Genomic DNA, 15775 nt, shown 5'->3' with positions numbered 1-15775 from the left:
TGTATTGGTTTGCCTCTTCTCTTTCCAGTGACATTGTCTCAACTTGCAAATTAACCCTCATCATGGGTGAGGCCTTTGCTTAAGAAACTGACAACAACACACTCTGATAAGTTAACTTAGCATAAACTTCCAAGTAAAAGGAACCCCTACCGGGTGGAATATTGAGTTAGAAGTTCTCCAAATTTCCTCCCAAACCTCTCACTCTGTAATGATATTCCAGCAGCCCTAAATTTACTAGAACCAAGTTTTCTGAATAGCTGATGGTCTCTTTCCTTTAACCAAGCAGATTAGCTGCTCTCCAGACCCTTCAGTTCCCTTGGTAGCTGGATCATCAGCTGCACTTTGGGCCACATTGCAGGGCTGTGGGGACTACTGCTCAGACCTGCAGGGACATATTTAACCTGCTGATTTTGGGGTGGCCCCAGTTACTTACCGCTCTTGTCTGCCTTTTTTTTAGATCAGTGTAACCATGAGTGGATAGTTAAATTTAAGGAAGATTAAGTGTTATTTGTGAATATTTGTATCCTGGAAGCCCAGGCAGGGGCTGAGGTCTACTCTGGAGCCCTCTGAAAGCAGAACAGACTTCTAAGCCTTGAGCACAGGGCCTCTAGTCAGAAAAGCAGGACACCAGCACGGCTGAGGAAAACTTGCAGGGGAAGGCTACCAGCCCTTGCCTTGATGTTTGGGGCTGCCTAATAGTCTCCGTGTCTCCTTAAAGCTGTCTCGCCTTGTTGTGACCCGTTTCTGACTATGTTGAAAGATGGTTTTCTTGACGCACTATCCAGAGACCCTCAGTTAAACTTTCATTCCTCTTCTCAGGGGCATATTGCCATGAATGGGCTTAAAAAGCCATATCCTCTAACAATTTCCTTCCCCATACCTCGTTTTCCACCCAGTCTCACAACTCTTGTCCCCCAAATCTGAGTGTGCTTTCCTGATAATGAGGTGGGCCAGTTATAGGACTGCCCAGTAAGCCTTCCGTTTTATCAAGCCTCAGCTCCAGCATATTTTCCTTTAGGAGGCCGGCACTCCCGCAAGCGTCGATTCCCAATTCCCACCCACCTGAGACCTACTCCTCTCGCTCACACGGCAGCTGCCTGATCATCGATCTGGTCTGTCTACTTGACTGCCTTTCACCCTAAGCTGTTACCTCAACAACTGGGTTTTTATTCATCCTTCCCCACAGTTCCTGCAAGGAGTGTTTTGAGACATAATTGACCTGCCTGGGGAGTTTTTCTCTTCTTATCTTCCTCAGCTCTCACCTTTTTACACTTTCATACATTTTCATATAAACAGAAAAATAGAACAGCACACAGTGAATACTCATTTATTTAGATTTACCATTTTACTAATTGCTTACACCTTGCCATGTTTACTTCACCTGCTCTGTTTTTGCTCAACTATTTCAAAGTGAATTTCAGATTTAATAACATTTTACCCCTAAATACATCTCTGAAAATAATGACATTTTCTGACAGAACCATAATACCATTTTCACACATATTCATATTATCATACCTAATAAATAGTTCCCAAATGTCACCATTGTCCCCAGAAGATTTCTTATGAATGGTTTATTTAAACTAGAATCCACTTTGGGTATACCTTAGTAGGTCCTTGACCAACCAGTTGGAGACATTCAGCTATTATGTTCCTAAATCTCTTTTAACTTTCAACAGTCCCTTCCCCTCTTTCCCATGTTTATTGTCTTGTTGAAGAAATCTAGCCAATTCTATCAAAAGTCCCACTTTCTTGGTGTTGTTTAACTTTGCCAGACTTCCGAGGTGAGCTGACCTAAGGCAGAACCTTAGGCACCGCTGCAGGAGTCTCCTCCATGTCAAGGACCTCCCACTCTATCCTCTTCTTTGTTCTCATTGTCTCAGCACAAATCCTTGAGGCATCAAGACTGGAGACTTAACCCTGTGCTCTCACACCTTCTGCTTGGATGTCCCTTTCCTGTCCTTGCCGTCAGCTAGTGTGAGCCTTCCAACCAAGCAGGGGCCTGCACAGCTCTCCCATCACTGCCAGCAACAACCACACGAGACCTTGGCACCCATAAAACATGCTGGGGAGAAAGTCTTTGAACTTAGGACTCTTGAGTCGTCATGAATGAATCTTTTCATTATCAGTGGCAGCAACCAGGAGCCCCCATTTTGAATGAAGTTAAACTCCTTCTTTTTTATGCCATTCATGCGGTTCTTCAGACAAGAATACTGGAGTGGTTTGCCATTCTGTCCTCCAGTGGACCACATTCTGTCAGAACTCTCCGCTATGACCCATCCATCTTGGGTTGCCCTGAGTGGCATGGCTCATAGCTTTATTGAGTTACTCAAGCTCCTTCACCATGACAAGGCTATGAGCCTTGAAGGGGCTTCCACTGACTGGTTCAAAATTGGGAAGGGAGTATGAGAAGGCTGTATATTGTCCTCCTATTTATTTAACTTTTATATAGATCATGCAAAATGCCAGGCTGAATGAATCACAAGCTGGAGTCAAGATTGCCAGGAGAAATATCAACAACCTAAGATATGTAGATGATACTCTAATGGCAGAAAGTGAAGAGGAACTAAAGAGTCTCTTGATGAGGGCGAAAGAGTAGAGTGAAAAACCTGGCTTAAAACTCAACAGTCAAAAAACTAAGATCATGGCATCTGATCCCATCACTTTATGGCAAATAGAAGGGGAAATAGTGGAAGGAGTGACAGATATTATTTTCTTTGGCTCCAAAATCACCGCGGATGGTGACTGCAGCCATGAAATTAAAAAACACTTGCTCATTGGAAGAAAAATTATGACAAACCTAGACAGCATATTAAAAAGCAGAGAGATGACATTGCCAACAAAGATCCATATAGTCAAAGCTATGATCTTTCCAGTAGTCATGTACAGATGTGAGAGTTGGATTATAAAGAAAGCTGAACGTTGAAGAACTGATACTTTCAAATTGTGGTACTGGAGAAAACTCTTGAGAGTCCCTGGACTGCAAGGAGATCAAACCAGTCAATCCTAAAGGAAATCAACCCTGAATATTCATTGGAAGGACTGATGCTAAAGCTCCAATACTTTGGCCATCTAATGGGAAGAGCCAAATTATTGGAAAAAACCTTGATGCTGGGAAGGATTTAAGGCAAAAGGAGAAGAGGGCAGCAGAGGATGAGATGGTTAGATAGCATGACTGTCTCATGCTAATGAGACATGAATTTGAGCAAACTCCAGGATATAGTGAAGGACAGGGAAGCCTGGTGTCCTTCAGTTCATGGGGTCTCAAAGAGTCAGACACGACTGAGCAACTGAACAACAATAAGCTCTCCTTCAACTTCCATGAAGTCAATGCTGTTTAGTCACTAAGTCATGTCCAACTCTTAAGACCCCATGAACTGTAGCCCTCTAGGCTCCTCTATCCATGGGGTTTCCCAGGCAAGAAAACTGGAATGGGTTGCCATTTCCTTTTCCATGAAGTCATTAAACCTCTTAAATTCATCCCAGGAAAAGAGCCTGTTTTCTAAGTGATGTCAGGTCCAGTAGTCCCACCCCCACTCTCTTGCCCCCAAATAGTCTGTCTCCAGGCAGAAAATCATTCCCACTGACTCCTGCTGGCAACAAAGAGATTTCCACTGATTTGATGGAGAAACATGAAAGGATTTAGCCTCTGCTGTAAAGTCAATGGACAATTGTCTTGGCTGAGATGCTCCAGCAAATCACCTGGGAAGAGTAGGATCTACTTTCCATTTCAGAGGGATGGGTGGATGTGGGAGGTGGTGGGCAGCTTGGAGTGGGGAGAAAGAATGAAGTTCGGGGGCGGGGGCAGGCTGGGAATAGCTGTGGGTTTAAATTGGAAGTCCTAGGCCACAGGCAGTCAGAGAACATGAAAATTCAGGCATACAGAGGATTCCTGAAAGTGTTGATCCCTCTTTAGGGGAAGAGAGAAGTGGAGGAGGACAGTCATGGCAGCAGAGGGTGTGGGCTGGAACCCCTGGAGGGACAGTTCCAGCCAGCCTGATATGAATATCTGTTTACTTTGGCTCCGTGGAATTTCTAGTTGTTTATTTATTTTTTTAACAAAGAAAAAACTCTCCAACAACTCATGTCTAGTGGTGGAGTAGGTCCTGTTTTATTCTTCCTGAACGTGGTAAAATGCCTGATACCGAAGAGGTGAAACGAGGACTTTATAATTTTACAGGCTTCCCTGGGGGCTCAGCTGGTAAAGAACCCACCTGCCAATGCAGGAGATGCAAGAGATCTGAGTTCGACTCCTGGGTCAGGAAGATTCCCCTGGAGAGGAAAATAGCAACCCACTGCAGTATTCTTGCCTGGAAAATTCCATTGACAGAGGAGCCTGGTGGGCTACAGGCCATGGGGTTGCAAAGAGCTATACTTTTACACAAAATTCTCAACTGGGAGATTATAGTTAAAACTTATCATTTCCTGGCTTTTCCTTTTCCTAACTCTGTTTCCTGTTTTCCTTTTTGCTGTGGTGCTCTCTTCCCTGCCCCCCTACACACAGTCACATTCCACTCTCTGGCAAAATCAGAACATTATTTGGTTTTGAAATAGTCACTGCGGAAGTTTATGAAATCTTTTTCTCTAGAGGTTTCATTAAGGCGGATCTGAGCCTGTCTCTTTTGCAACAGCTTAGGGAGAGTGGGGGGAGGGTGCTGGTGAGAGATCAGGTGACCCCTCAAGGACTCCCCTCTTTGTGGCACAATAGCAACTTGATCCCCAGAGTAGGGAGAGGGCAGGAGCGGTAGAAACTTCTGTGTTCCCTCCTCAAGATCCAGTGGGAGGCCTGGGCTTTTTGACAGGTCACTTGGCCTCCACTTTGCTACATGGTTGATTTGGAAAGCAGATTGCTGAGAACAGCAAGGAAAGCTGGAACCTTGAAAATCGCTTTTATGTCAGGGCCTTCCTAACGCACAATCAGGGATGGATCTGGATCACCTGGGCATGCAGAGGGCCCTACCACTTTCTGGTGTCAGCCATGTGGGGTGGAAATTCCCTTTCCTGTGTAAAGCCACGGTGGGAAGTGGGGCCTCAGAGTTTCAAACAGCTTCGGCTTTCTGCAAGTACATTAGGAAGCTGACTAAGTAACTGGAAATCATCACTTGAGCTTTAAAGCAGATTAATACTTTATTTGAAGGCAATGAATACAGAAAATAGCCTAAAGATTTTGTATAACAAACAAAAACAAAAAGGGTGTTGGTGGGAGAGGGAGGGAGAGAGTGGTTGGAGTTAGTGTCTTCAAGTTCTGAATAATCTGCAGTGTGAGTTTCAGGAAGTTGACTTGGTTGTCTATGTGAATTGCACTTGCCCTTTCTGGACTTCTATCTTTAGGTTCTTTCTTCCTGCTCTTTAGCCTCTGCTTCTCTGAGGTCAGACCCCTACTTCTTCAGTAATTCTTTCCTGGGCCACCAGCGCTTCTTGGGCTTTAGAAAACCCTCCCTTCTCTGTCCTTTCCCAGTGTTCCAGTGACTGAAGTCTCACTGGGCACACAGCAATCATTCCTATGATCTGAGCTGGTGCCCAGGAGTCATCAATAGCTGTGCTGGTCCCCACGCTGCCCCCTGGAGCTTGGAAGGCATCTCCTGGGCCTACAGCTGTGGCTAGGACATAAGACCTACCTGTTAAAGGAAGGAAAGAGAACTCTTAATGACAAGTTTTGTTTTATCTTATTTTCTAGTTATAAGTGAAATCACTATCAGAGAAAAATTTTGACTGTAAAGTTGGCATCTTTCTCTCTCCCAGTACACACACACACACACACACACACACACACACATACACACACAAAATTGTTGTTTAGTCACTAAGTGAAAGTTGCTCAGTAGTGTCCAACTCTATGCGACCCCATGGACTGCATAGGTCCATGGAATTATCCATGCCAGAATACTGGAGTGGGTAGCCTTTCCCTTCTCCAGGGATCTTCCCAACCCAGGGATTGAACCCAAGTCTCCTGCATTGTAGGCAGACTCTTTACCAGCTGAGCCACAAGGGAAGCCCTAAATCACTAAGTCACATCCAACTCTTTTTCAGTCCTATGGACAGAGGAGCCTGGTGGGCTACACAGACTGTAGCCAGGCTCCTCTGTCCATGTGATTTCCCAGGCAAGAATACTGGAGTGGGTTGCCTTTTCATTTTCCAGGGGATCTTCTGGACCCAGGAATTGAATCCAGCTCTCCTGCTTTGGCAGACAGATTCTTTACCACTGAGATACCAGGGAAGCCCTATGTATAATCTATTGGGGAATCTTCTACTTTGTAAGAGTAAATAAAAGCCACTAGAAAGTAACTCCCTCAAAATCTTGCCACATCTGCAAGGATACTTATCTTCCTCCTTTCCTTCCATCATAGTTGAAGTGATTGCTCATTGCCAAGGTCATTGTAAGGTTCTATATTTCTCTTGCAAGTCTGATAGACTTTGTGCCACTGCAGATCCCTCCTCTGTCCTGCTGCCTCACTGCTGATTCCCTTCATCAGTATTTAAACAAGCCTAAGTTGTTTAAAGTTATTTCTCCTAGGCTAAAAATAATATCTTCCACAGCTTCTACATTCCTTTCCAATGTATTAATGATATTTTCATAATTCTATATTCTTTTTTTTTTTGAGACCTAGACAAATTTATTGAAACATAAAGGGTGTTAGCAGAGAGGTCATTCAGTGGTATGTTACATCATACCAGATACTTCTATATTTTTGATACTCTGGCATTTGAAGCCTTGCTGACCAGGGAAGGGTTTCCTTACCCATCCCCCCCCTCCCCCGCAGGGATAACTAATTCCTAGAGATATAACACTACTCACCTGAGAGTGTACTTTTTCTATGCAAAGTAACCAGTTCCAGAGCCCATACCCCAACCACCTCCTTTATTGGTTTTCACGGGGTCCTTACGCTTGGCCCATTATCCTCCTGCCCTAATCACCCCAGGGCCAGATATCAGAGGGCTGAAAACAGCCTCTATGAGAGCCTACTAAAATTTTTTCAACTAACCAATCCTAAACCTTCTTACCCTGTGTTGCTTTTCTTCCTGTAAAAACCATAATCAAATCTCCTGTCTATGTTTTCCCTCTTTTTCTTCCTCCTGGGGCTTCCCTGTAAGACCCTGTGAGGCCTGGCACCCCCCCGATCTGTTGGTCTCACATTACTAGAATAATAATGAAACCTATATTTTAAAACATTCACCTACTTCCTTGTCGTTTAGTCGCTAAATTGTGTCCAACTCTTTTGAGACCCCCTGGACTAGAGCCTGCCAGGCTCCTTTGTCCATGGGGTTTCCCAGGCAAGGATATTGGAGTGGGTTGACATTCCCTTCTTCAGGGGATCTTCCTGACCCAGGGATCAAACCTGTATCTCCTACATTGTCAGGTGGGTTCTTTACCACTGGGGAAGTTTACTTCCTTATCTGGTTCTCTCTGGCTTCAGTCAAGTGTATTGAAACACGTGTCTGTACTCACCATCACCACTTCCTTATCCTCCACTCTGAAATTCTTGAAATCTAGCCTCTGTTCCAACATTCCTCTGCTGCTTCTCCTACCAAGATCACTAATAACACTGTTGCTAAATTTTAAGGTTTTTTCCCCTGACATTATCTGATTTGAGCTTTAAGGATCATCCAATACTAGTGACCACTATCCCCTGGAAGCTGTCTTCCCTTGGTTTAGTGATATTCATCTTTTCCATGATAATTTCTTAGAATCCTTTGTGGGTTTCATTTATGTTTACCTGTTCATCATAGAAGCCACAGAAAATTCAGTAGCGTGCTGTCATCTCCACATGGATATCCTACTGGCATTTTAGATTGGGAACTTCCTAAACTGAGCTCATCATCTCCACCCTTGAGCCTGTCCCCAGTGCCCCACCCCTCCCGACCCCACCCTGTACTCCCTTTCTTAGTAAATAGGGACATCATCTTTGAGTTGTCCTAGTCATAATCCTGATGTCACGCTCAGCTCCTCCCTCCACGTACCCCACATCCAGTCACTCACCAAGACCCATTCATTTTATGTCTTGCATATTTAAAATCCATTTATTTCTCTCTATCCCCAATGCCTCTGTGTTCATTTGAGTTACTATATCTCTCACCTGGTTAATGCGGCAAACTCCTAACTAGTCTCCCTGACTCCATTGTTGTCCTCTTCCTTCCGTTCTTCATGTTGCAGCTGGAGCTCTTTCTGTGCATTCGCATCAGGGCGTATGCAACCTGCCCTCCCTACTTTACACCGTTTTGATGATGCCTCATTATCCTGCCGATGTTAGGACAAAGTCCAGATTTCCCCGCATGCCCTGCAAGGACCTTCATCTTGTGCTCTTTGTGAGCCTCCCTGGTCTCTTGCCTCATCATCCCTACCCCCACCCCATCATACTGAACTGTTTCCAGTATCCTGGATGCCCTTTCTCAACTCCTAGCCTTTGTGCAGTTCCTGGGACTCCCTGTTCTTCTCCTCTTCCTGGCTAACTCAAGCTTATTTCTTAGATGCCAGGTTAGACATGTAAGTCCCTAATTAAAGCCTTTTCTGATTTTCAGGTGCCCCCGGGGGCTAAGAGTCCCTCCACCAAAAATCTCACCTCCCTCTATTGTCAGTGCCTGTCTCCTGGCTTGTTTCCCTAATTGTCCCAAGCACCTTGGAACACGCTGTCCGTCCTGAGAACACTAAGATGATTGTCCTCACGCTTCCATTCGTTGAGCACTTATTGTGTGTCATGCAATTTTCCAGGGCTAAGGAAAGAAGCCAAACCACTTCCTTATTCTTCCATTGAAATGACATTTAAATAAACTCACTTTCATTTTTCTTTTCTTTTATTCCAGTGGTGATTAAAGCTGAGATCATTCTTGTAGAGATTGGTGTATAAAACCCCCAAGGACTAATCATTGGCTTGAAGCAACACTGACCTCAGGGTGATGGATTATCCATGATATATTTTGGCCACATGCATGTAGCCATTCATTAGATGCCTGGGAATGTTAATGCCAGATCATCATTGCTTAAAAATGTGCTTCTTTAGAGACTGTCTTTTAACTTGTTGAGTTGGACCACGTGTTTCCCATCTCTAATAATTAAATGAATAGTGATCTAATAATCTATCTTTTGGTTGGTTTGTAGGCACGCAATTGCTAATATGTACTGGGGAAAAGGAGGTCATTTGTGGGGACCGATGATGTCGTTACTTATGAGTGAGTGGAATTTTTGTTGGTTTACTAGAGCAAACAGATATTTACATGTCTGAGCTTTTGAGCTTATCTGGCAGAGGCTGAAAGAAAACAATGTATCTTGCATTTCTGAACTTGCAGTTGCCATCCCATGAGTCTTTACCCACATTTGTCATAGAACATTTTGCAAAGACCGCATAGGAAGAGCCAGGCATTCCTGGATTAAGTTATTTCATTTCTTCTTCATAGAGAAGAAATTGCATTATTTAATGCTTCCTTAAACCACCATTCAGACCAGGGAGAAAAGGTATCTTAGTGCATTTGGGCTGCTGTGAAAAAGTACCAGAGGCAGGGTGGCTTATCACAATAGAAATTTGTTTCTCACGGGTCTGAGGCTGGGAAGTTCAAGATCAAGGTGCCAACAGTTTTGGTGTCTGGTGAGTGCCGGCTTCCTGGATCAGAGATGGCTGTCTTCTCCCTATGTTCTCACACAGTGAATGGTGCAAAGGAGCTCTCTGGGGTCCTTTTATAAGGGCACTAATCCCATTCATGAGGGCTCTACACCCCTGACCTAGTCAGGGGTGATGGTATTAGTAAGTGGGGACTTTTGGAGGTAATTAGTGATTAGGTTAGGAGACTGAAGCCCTCATGCCTGGAATTAGTGCTCTTGTAAAAGAAACCCCACAGAGCTCCCTGGCCCCTTCCACCATGTGAGGACCAGTGGGAAGTCACTAGTCTGAAACCCAGAAGAGGGGCCTCACCCAACCATGCAGGCACCGTGATCTCAGATTTCCAGCCCCCAGAACTGTGAGAAATATATTTTTGTTGTTTATAAGCCACCAAGTCTGTGATATTTTGCTATAGCAGCCTGAATGGAACAAGGTAAATGGATCCTGTCCAAGAGAGCTTCCTAGGGTAGAGAAAGGACCTGAAGAGAAAGGCAGGTGATCAGAATCTTGGGGTAGGTAGGGAGATCCAGCAATGGAGACAGTGAGATAAGCTTTAAGAAGTCCCACTGGGGAAGGAGGCAGCTGCACCACAGCCAGCACCCAGAGGCCAGAGGTCTTGGTAGACTGTCTCTTTGTTCCTGCCTCCACTCTCTCTCCCTGACTCTGACCCCGAGGGGCCTAAAACTTTGCTAGGGAGTTGGAGAAAAGGTGGATAAAGGAGGAGAGAAGAAGCCAAAAACACCTAATTTTTGGTTGCAGGCTCTCAAACTTGAAGACAACTTGAGCTAGAAATTTAGATAAGAATTGGGCTGGAGTTTCGATGTTAAACTGTTCTGAACTTTTAAAATGACAGGCTGTTCTTGGGCCTGGAACCTGGGCCTACAGGACCTGCTTGAGTTTTTATCTAGGGCCTCAAACAATGGTCCATGTTTACTATGGAGTGGTGGACAAGATGAAAAGTGCTTTCGTGTTCAGATTCTGTTATGACGACTCATTAGAAAAATGGGTTACATACACATTTAGAATGTTTGCTAAAAAAAAACCTCAGCTCAATACTTTATGGCCTCTTGTGTATGGACAGATCACAGATACATAATCATAGACTTGTACAGTTGAAAGGATATTTAGAGATGTTCTAGTCCAAAGTACTCTGTACATAGGAAAATTGTTTCATTAAGATCTCTTTCAGTTCCAAAGTTCTCTAAGATTTTTTGGTATTGATAATCACTCATAGAAGATGTTGAAACAAGACTGCTCTCTTAAGGACATGCATTAGACTGTTGTAAAGCAGAATGAGGTAGCCTCTGGTGTTGAGGAGGCACTCGAGATACCAGTTGGTTCACTGTTTCTGAAAAGAACATAAGGCTGATTGCTTTTTTTTTTTTTTTAATGTCGACTGGGGATCTGCCAGCTTAAATAACTGCAGTGCTTGACCAAGAGCCCAGCCCGGGAGGCCAAAGACAGAGTCCAAAGATTGCCCTTGGTTTAGACAAGATCATTCCTATTTACATTCAGAGAATGTTTGGTCCAGAGATTTAGGCTTCCAGGATGTCAGCCTTTCCATGGAGTGTTGGTTCTGCATCTTCGGGTTTTTCTCTCCACTCTAGCAGCCAATCCAGGGGGGATCTTTCGAGGACTTTTAGGCAGGAAAAGAGAGGAGTAGGCTATGGCCACACTCCATTAGTCACATTTCCTTCTGAGTTCTCCATTTAACCTCACCAAATTGCCTCTCCCTTACTACTCAGGAATCACTTATCATGTGTAGAATACGACTGGAAGGAGGTGGGAAGAGGAGGCATCTTCTATTGCAGTTTGGTGAGCATTCCATGGTTGACAGAGCCCTAACAATGCTAATAGTACTCCCTTTCTCTTCATAGGCCCTCAGTGGTTTTGAAGTAGCAGCAGTGACTGAGTGGTTAGTCTTGGAGCAGAGAGGCCATTGTCTGGAGGTGGGTTGTGTGTCAGGGTCTTGCATATTCAGACAAACACTGAGAGCGGTGACAAGTGTGTGTGGAACTTCCCTGGAGAAATCCATTGGGCGATATGAATTGATAGAACCCAGGAGTCCAGCATCTCAATGGCCTGTGGATTGAAGGAGAAGAAGGTTTGAGCAAAAGAGCTCTGTTTCAGCCTTAGGGATTCCCCAGCACAGTTTCAGGTTGACTCTACTAGGAGACTCAGATTGTACCAGCTCTGGGCTAATAAGCCTTCCTGGCCTGTAAGAACATGCAGGTTTCACATTGCCTGGGTTTCTGGTTACTAAGAATTCTGAAGAAACATTAGTTCTAAAGCAAAGCCAATAACCACTCTGTTGTTTCACTGATATTTTCCTTTATAGTTCTAAATGACAAGGAACTTTTCCAGAAAAAAGAGATCTTAACAACCAAAACCTTCCTGCCCTTGGAACACAATACAATAAAATGACTGAATTAGCTGGATGACTACCCATCAGTGTATTCTCTCTTGGAGCCACTTGCTGGATGTGATCTGAATCCAAATACAGTGACCACAGTTCTAGATCCAGGCTGTCCGCACAGCTGCGGACACTTGCAGGTGTCACCTTCTTTCTAAAACAGCCATAATAATGGTGCTTACCTTTTCAGGCTGTTGTGAGGGTTAAACAAGATGACTCCTGTAAGTATGTACTGAACTCAGAACAACGGTGGTACATGGTAAATGCCTGAGGAATACTCAGGGCTGATCATGAATGGGAACACAGACCAGATCTGATAAGAGGATGCCAGAGAGCAGTAGCTGTATCATTTCTCCTTTCTTTTATTGTGACTTCAACTACAAATGTCTTTTTTTTTTTGGCTGCTCCATGCAGCATGCAGCATGCGGGATCTTAGTTCCCCAACCAGGGCTGGAACCCATGCCCCTTACAATGGAAGCACAGAGTCTTAACCCCTGGACCACCAAAGAAAAAGTGAAAGTGAAGTCGCTCAGTCGTGTCCGACTCTTTGCGACCCCATGGACTATGGCCTACTAGGCTCCTCCCTCCATGGGATTCTCCTGGCAAGAGTACTGGAGTGGGTTGCCATTTCCTTCTCCAGGGGATCTTCCCGACCCAGGGATCGAGCCAGGGTCTCCCACATTCCAGGCGGATGCTTTAACCTCTGAGCCACTAGGGAAGCCCTTCTGGACCACCAAGGAAGTCCCCAGATGTAATTTTCCAACATGTTCAGTGTCCTCCACTGACCTCCATCTGCTTCTCCTTTTCTTTCTTGTTCTCTTCTTTGCTGAAATTTTGGATGGCTATTTCTGTCCCTGATTTTTATTCCTTTCTCCTCCATCATGTACCCTCCAGCTTTAAAAGTCTCCTTTATTTATGTCTGACTCTGGCCTCCAGTCCCCTGCCCGCCATCGAATACCTCCTGAAAAGTTCCTTCTAATGAAACCTTGTCTTTATTGCCCACTTAAAGAATCACTCTAAATTAAGTGGAGTGGTGCCCTCTGCTTTTCTATTTCCCCCTCCTTTTATTATTGTATCAATTCTCAGAGGAAATGAAACTAGTGGAATCTGGGCTATTAGCAGCAGCAATGCCAATAATTGGGAATCAGATTTTATGGAGTTTCTGGGATATTGAAGGGATAAAGTCAGAAAACAGAACCTAAGATAATTAACAGTTTTCATAATTTCTTTACCTGTATAAATGCAATCTGGAGAATTTGGGTTGGCATCTTCACAGACAATGAAAGTAGGCATTTTGTTTTTTTCATAGCTGTAGTTCCCTCACAGGAACAGTGCACCTAATGGGTGTTCACAACTTTTGTTTTGCTTAACTGTTAGCAGCAGAAGGGAATTGGTAAATGGTAAATGAGAACAAGAGAGCATTTATTAAAGATTATTCTCTACCACCACTTTTTATGAATTTTTAATTAAAAGAGTAAGGTTATTTTAACAAGTTTTTTTTCTTTGTATCAAAGACACTAGCAAAGTTGGAAGGACTAGCATATTTTATAAAAGCATGTGTTTTGGGTCTAAATGGCCATTCTTCTTCATCATATTATTCATTTTCTTTTAAAAATTGTCAGGAAGACATAGTCTTCAGATACAGTTTAATTGAAAAAGGGCAGTTACTCATATGTTCACACTGTTGTTTGCTGTTCGGCTGCTAAGTCATGTCTGATTCTTTGGTATCTCATGGACTGCAGCACATGAGGCTCCCTTGTCCTTCACAATCTCAACTGGAGTTTGCTCAAATTCATGTCCACTGAGTCAGTAATGTTATCTAATCATCTCATCCTCTGCTACCCTCTTCTCCTTTTATCCTCAATCTTTCCCAACACCAGGGTCTTTCCCAATGAATCGGCTCTTTGCATCAGTTGGTCAAAGTATTGGAGCTTTATGTTCATGTTGGTGAAATTTTAAAGTAACTAAAATCAGAGCAAAGCATTACATTCTATTATATTATTATGATTTGTAAAATTAACTTTCAAATGTTGAAGATAAAACACACGAGAAGCTTCTTTATGTTTTAAGTTTCATTTCTTGTAAGAACCAGCATTTAACTGAGAACCTGTCGAGAGGTGGATTGTTTTAATTCAATGCTTCATGTCTCTGTGTGCACATACATTGGTCTGAGCTACACACAGCCAGTTCTCCATCATCAGAAGCTGAAAGTTGATGGGTCTAGGCCTCACCTCTTTCTTTCCTTCTCCCCTTCCAGAGTCCAAGAGCCCAGACACAGGATGGGTAAATGGTTAAGAGAAATGAGAACACAGAAATCAGTTTGTTTTGCTTCTTGTGAGCTGTGGGTGTTAAAAGGTTTGAGAGAAGAGAGAGAAACTAATGGATAACTCATTAAAACACTGTCTGTGTGGAGTACCATCAACACCTCTCACTTTCTACTAGTGTAATTCTTGTAAAGGAAAATTGTTGGATCATGTTCTTCATGCCCCTCCACCCTGAGAAACTCTAATTGCCACTCCTGACTGGGTTCAGGACTGGCCGGCAAAAGGATCAGCTTCATCACCTCCTACCCCAATCTTATTCTTCACTTCCCACAGAGTTTCCAAAGTTGACTCTCTTTTCCTGAATAGGTCTACTGATGAAGAAATGAGGTTAAATTAGCATGAAGTATCAGTTTGAGGAAGAAAAAGTCAGCAATGCCAACACTTTTGATATCGGCGCTGTTTTGTCAAATATGTTTTGTTTTCTGCCTAACCAGTAAGGTTACCACTTTATAAGAACCAGTCCAGATTTCTTCATACTCTGACCACTTGTACCACCTACAAAAAGACTCTAGTTTTTACTCAAAAAAAAAAAAAAAAAGATTCTGGTTTTTAGTGTCAGGATCTTAAAGAGGTACAATGTTGATACTATGAGTTATCATTTCAGTTTTCCTTCAAATTTATTTACTCATGTCTAGAGTCTTTTTATTTATTTAGTTTTAGGCTCAGAGAGTGTGACTCTGGGAGAAATAAAAATAGTGAAATAATGTTGAGACAAGACTTGGTTTTATTAGAAGATAATTTACTGGCTTCAAATCACAAAAAGATAAAGAATCAAAATAGAGAGTATATAGCTCAAATAATAACCATGTTTTCTCTAAGAAATATAGGAAAATCTTTATCATTTAACCTCATATGAACTTGTTATATCTTTTATACTTTATATGTTGGTGTTTTTTTTTTTTTCCTGCAGCATCTACCCCAATGCAGTGAATGGTTTTTGAAAGAATGAATGGCTACTGATTCACAACAAGTTAAGGCAAAGATGGGGAAACAATGGAAAGAGGGACAGACTTTATTTTCTTGGGTTCCAAAATCACTGCAGATGGTGTCTGCAGCCATGAAATTAAAAGACGCTTGCTCCTTCGAAGAAAAGCTATGACCAACCTAGACAGCCTATTAAAAAGCAGAGACATTCCTTTGCCGACAAAGGTCTGTCTAGTCAAAGCTAAGGTTTTTCCAGTAGTCATGTATGGACGTGAGAGTTGGACTTTAAAGAAAGCTGAGCGCCAAAGAATTGATGCTTTTTTTAAAAAATTTTTATTTTTACTTTATTTTACTTTACAATACTGTATTGGTTTTGCCATACATTGACATGAATCCACCACGGGTGTACATGTGTTCCCAAACATGAACCCCCCTCCCACCTCCCTCCCCATAACATCTCTCTGGGTCATCACCGTGCACCAGCCCCAAGCATGCTGTATTCTGCGTCAGACATAGACTGGCGA

Source organism: Capricornis sumatraensis, chromosome 18, assembly GCF_032405125.1.
Source record: "Capricornis sumatraensis isolate serow.1 chromosome 18, serow.2, whole genome shotgun sequence".
Classification (NCBI taxonomy): Eukaryota; Metazoa; Chordata; class Mammalia; order Artiodactyla; family Bovidae; genus Capricornis; species Capricornis sumatraensis.
Note: the sequence above shows the minus strand (reverse complement) of the source record.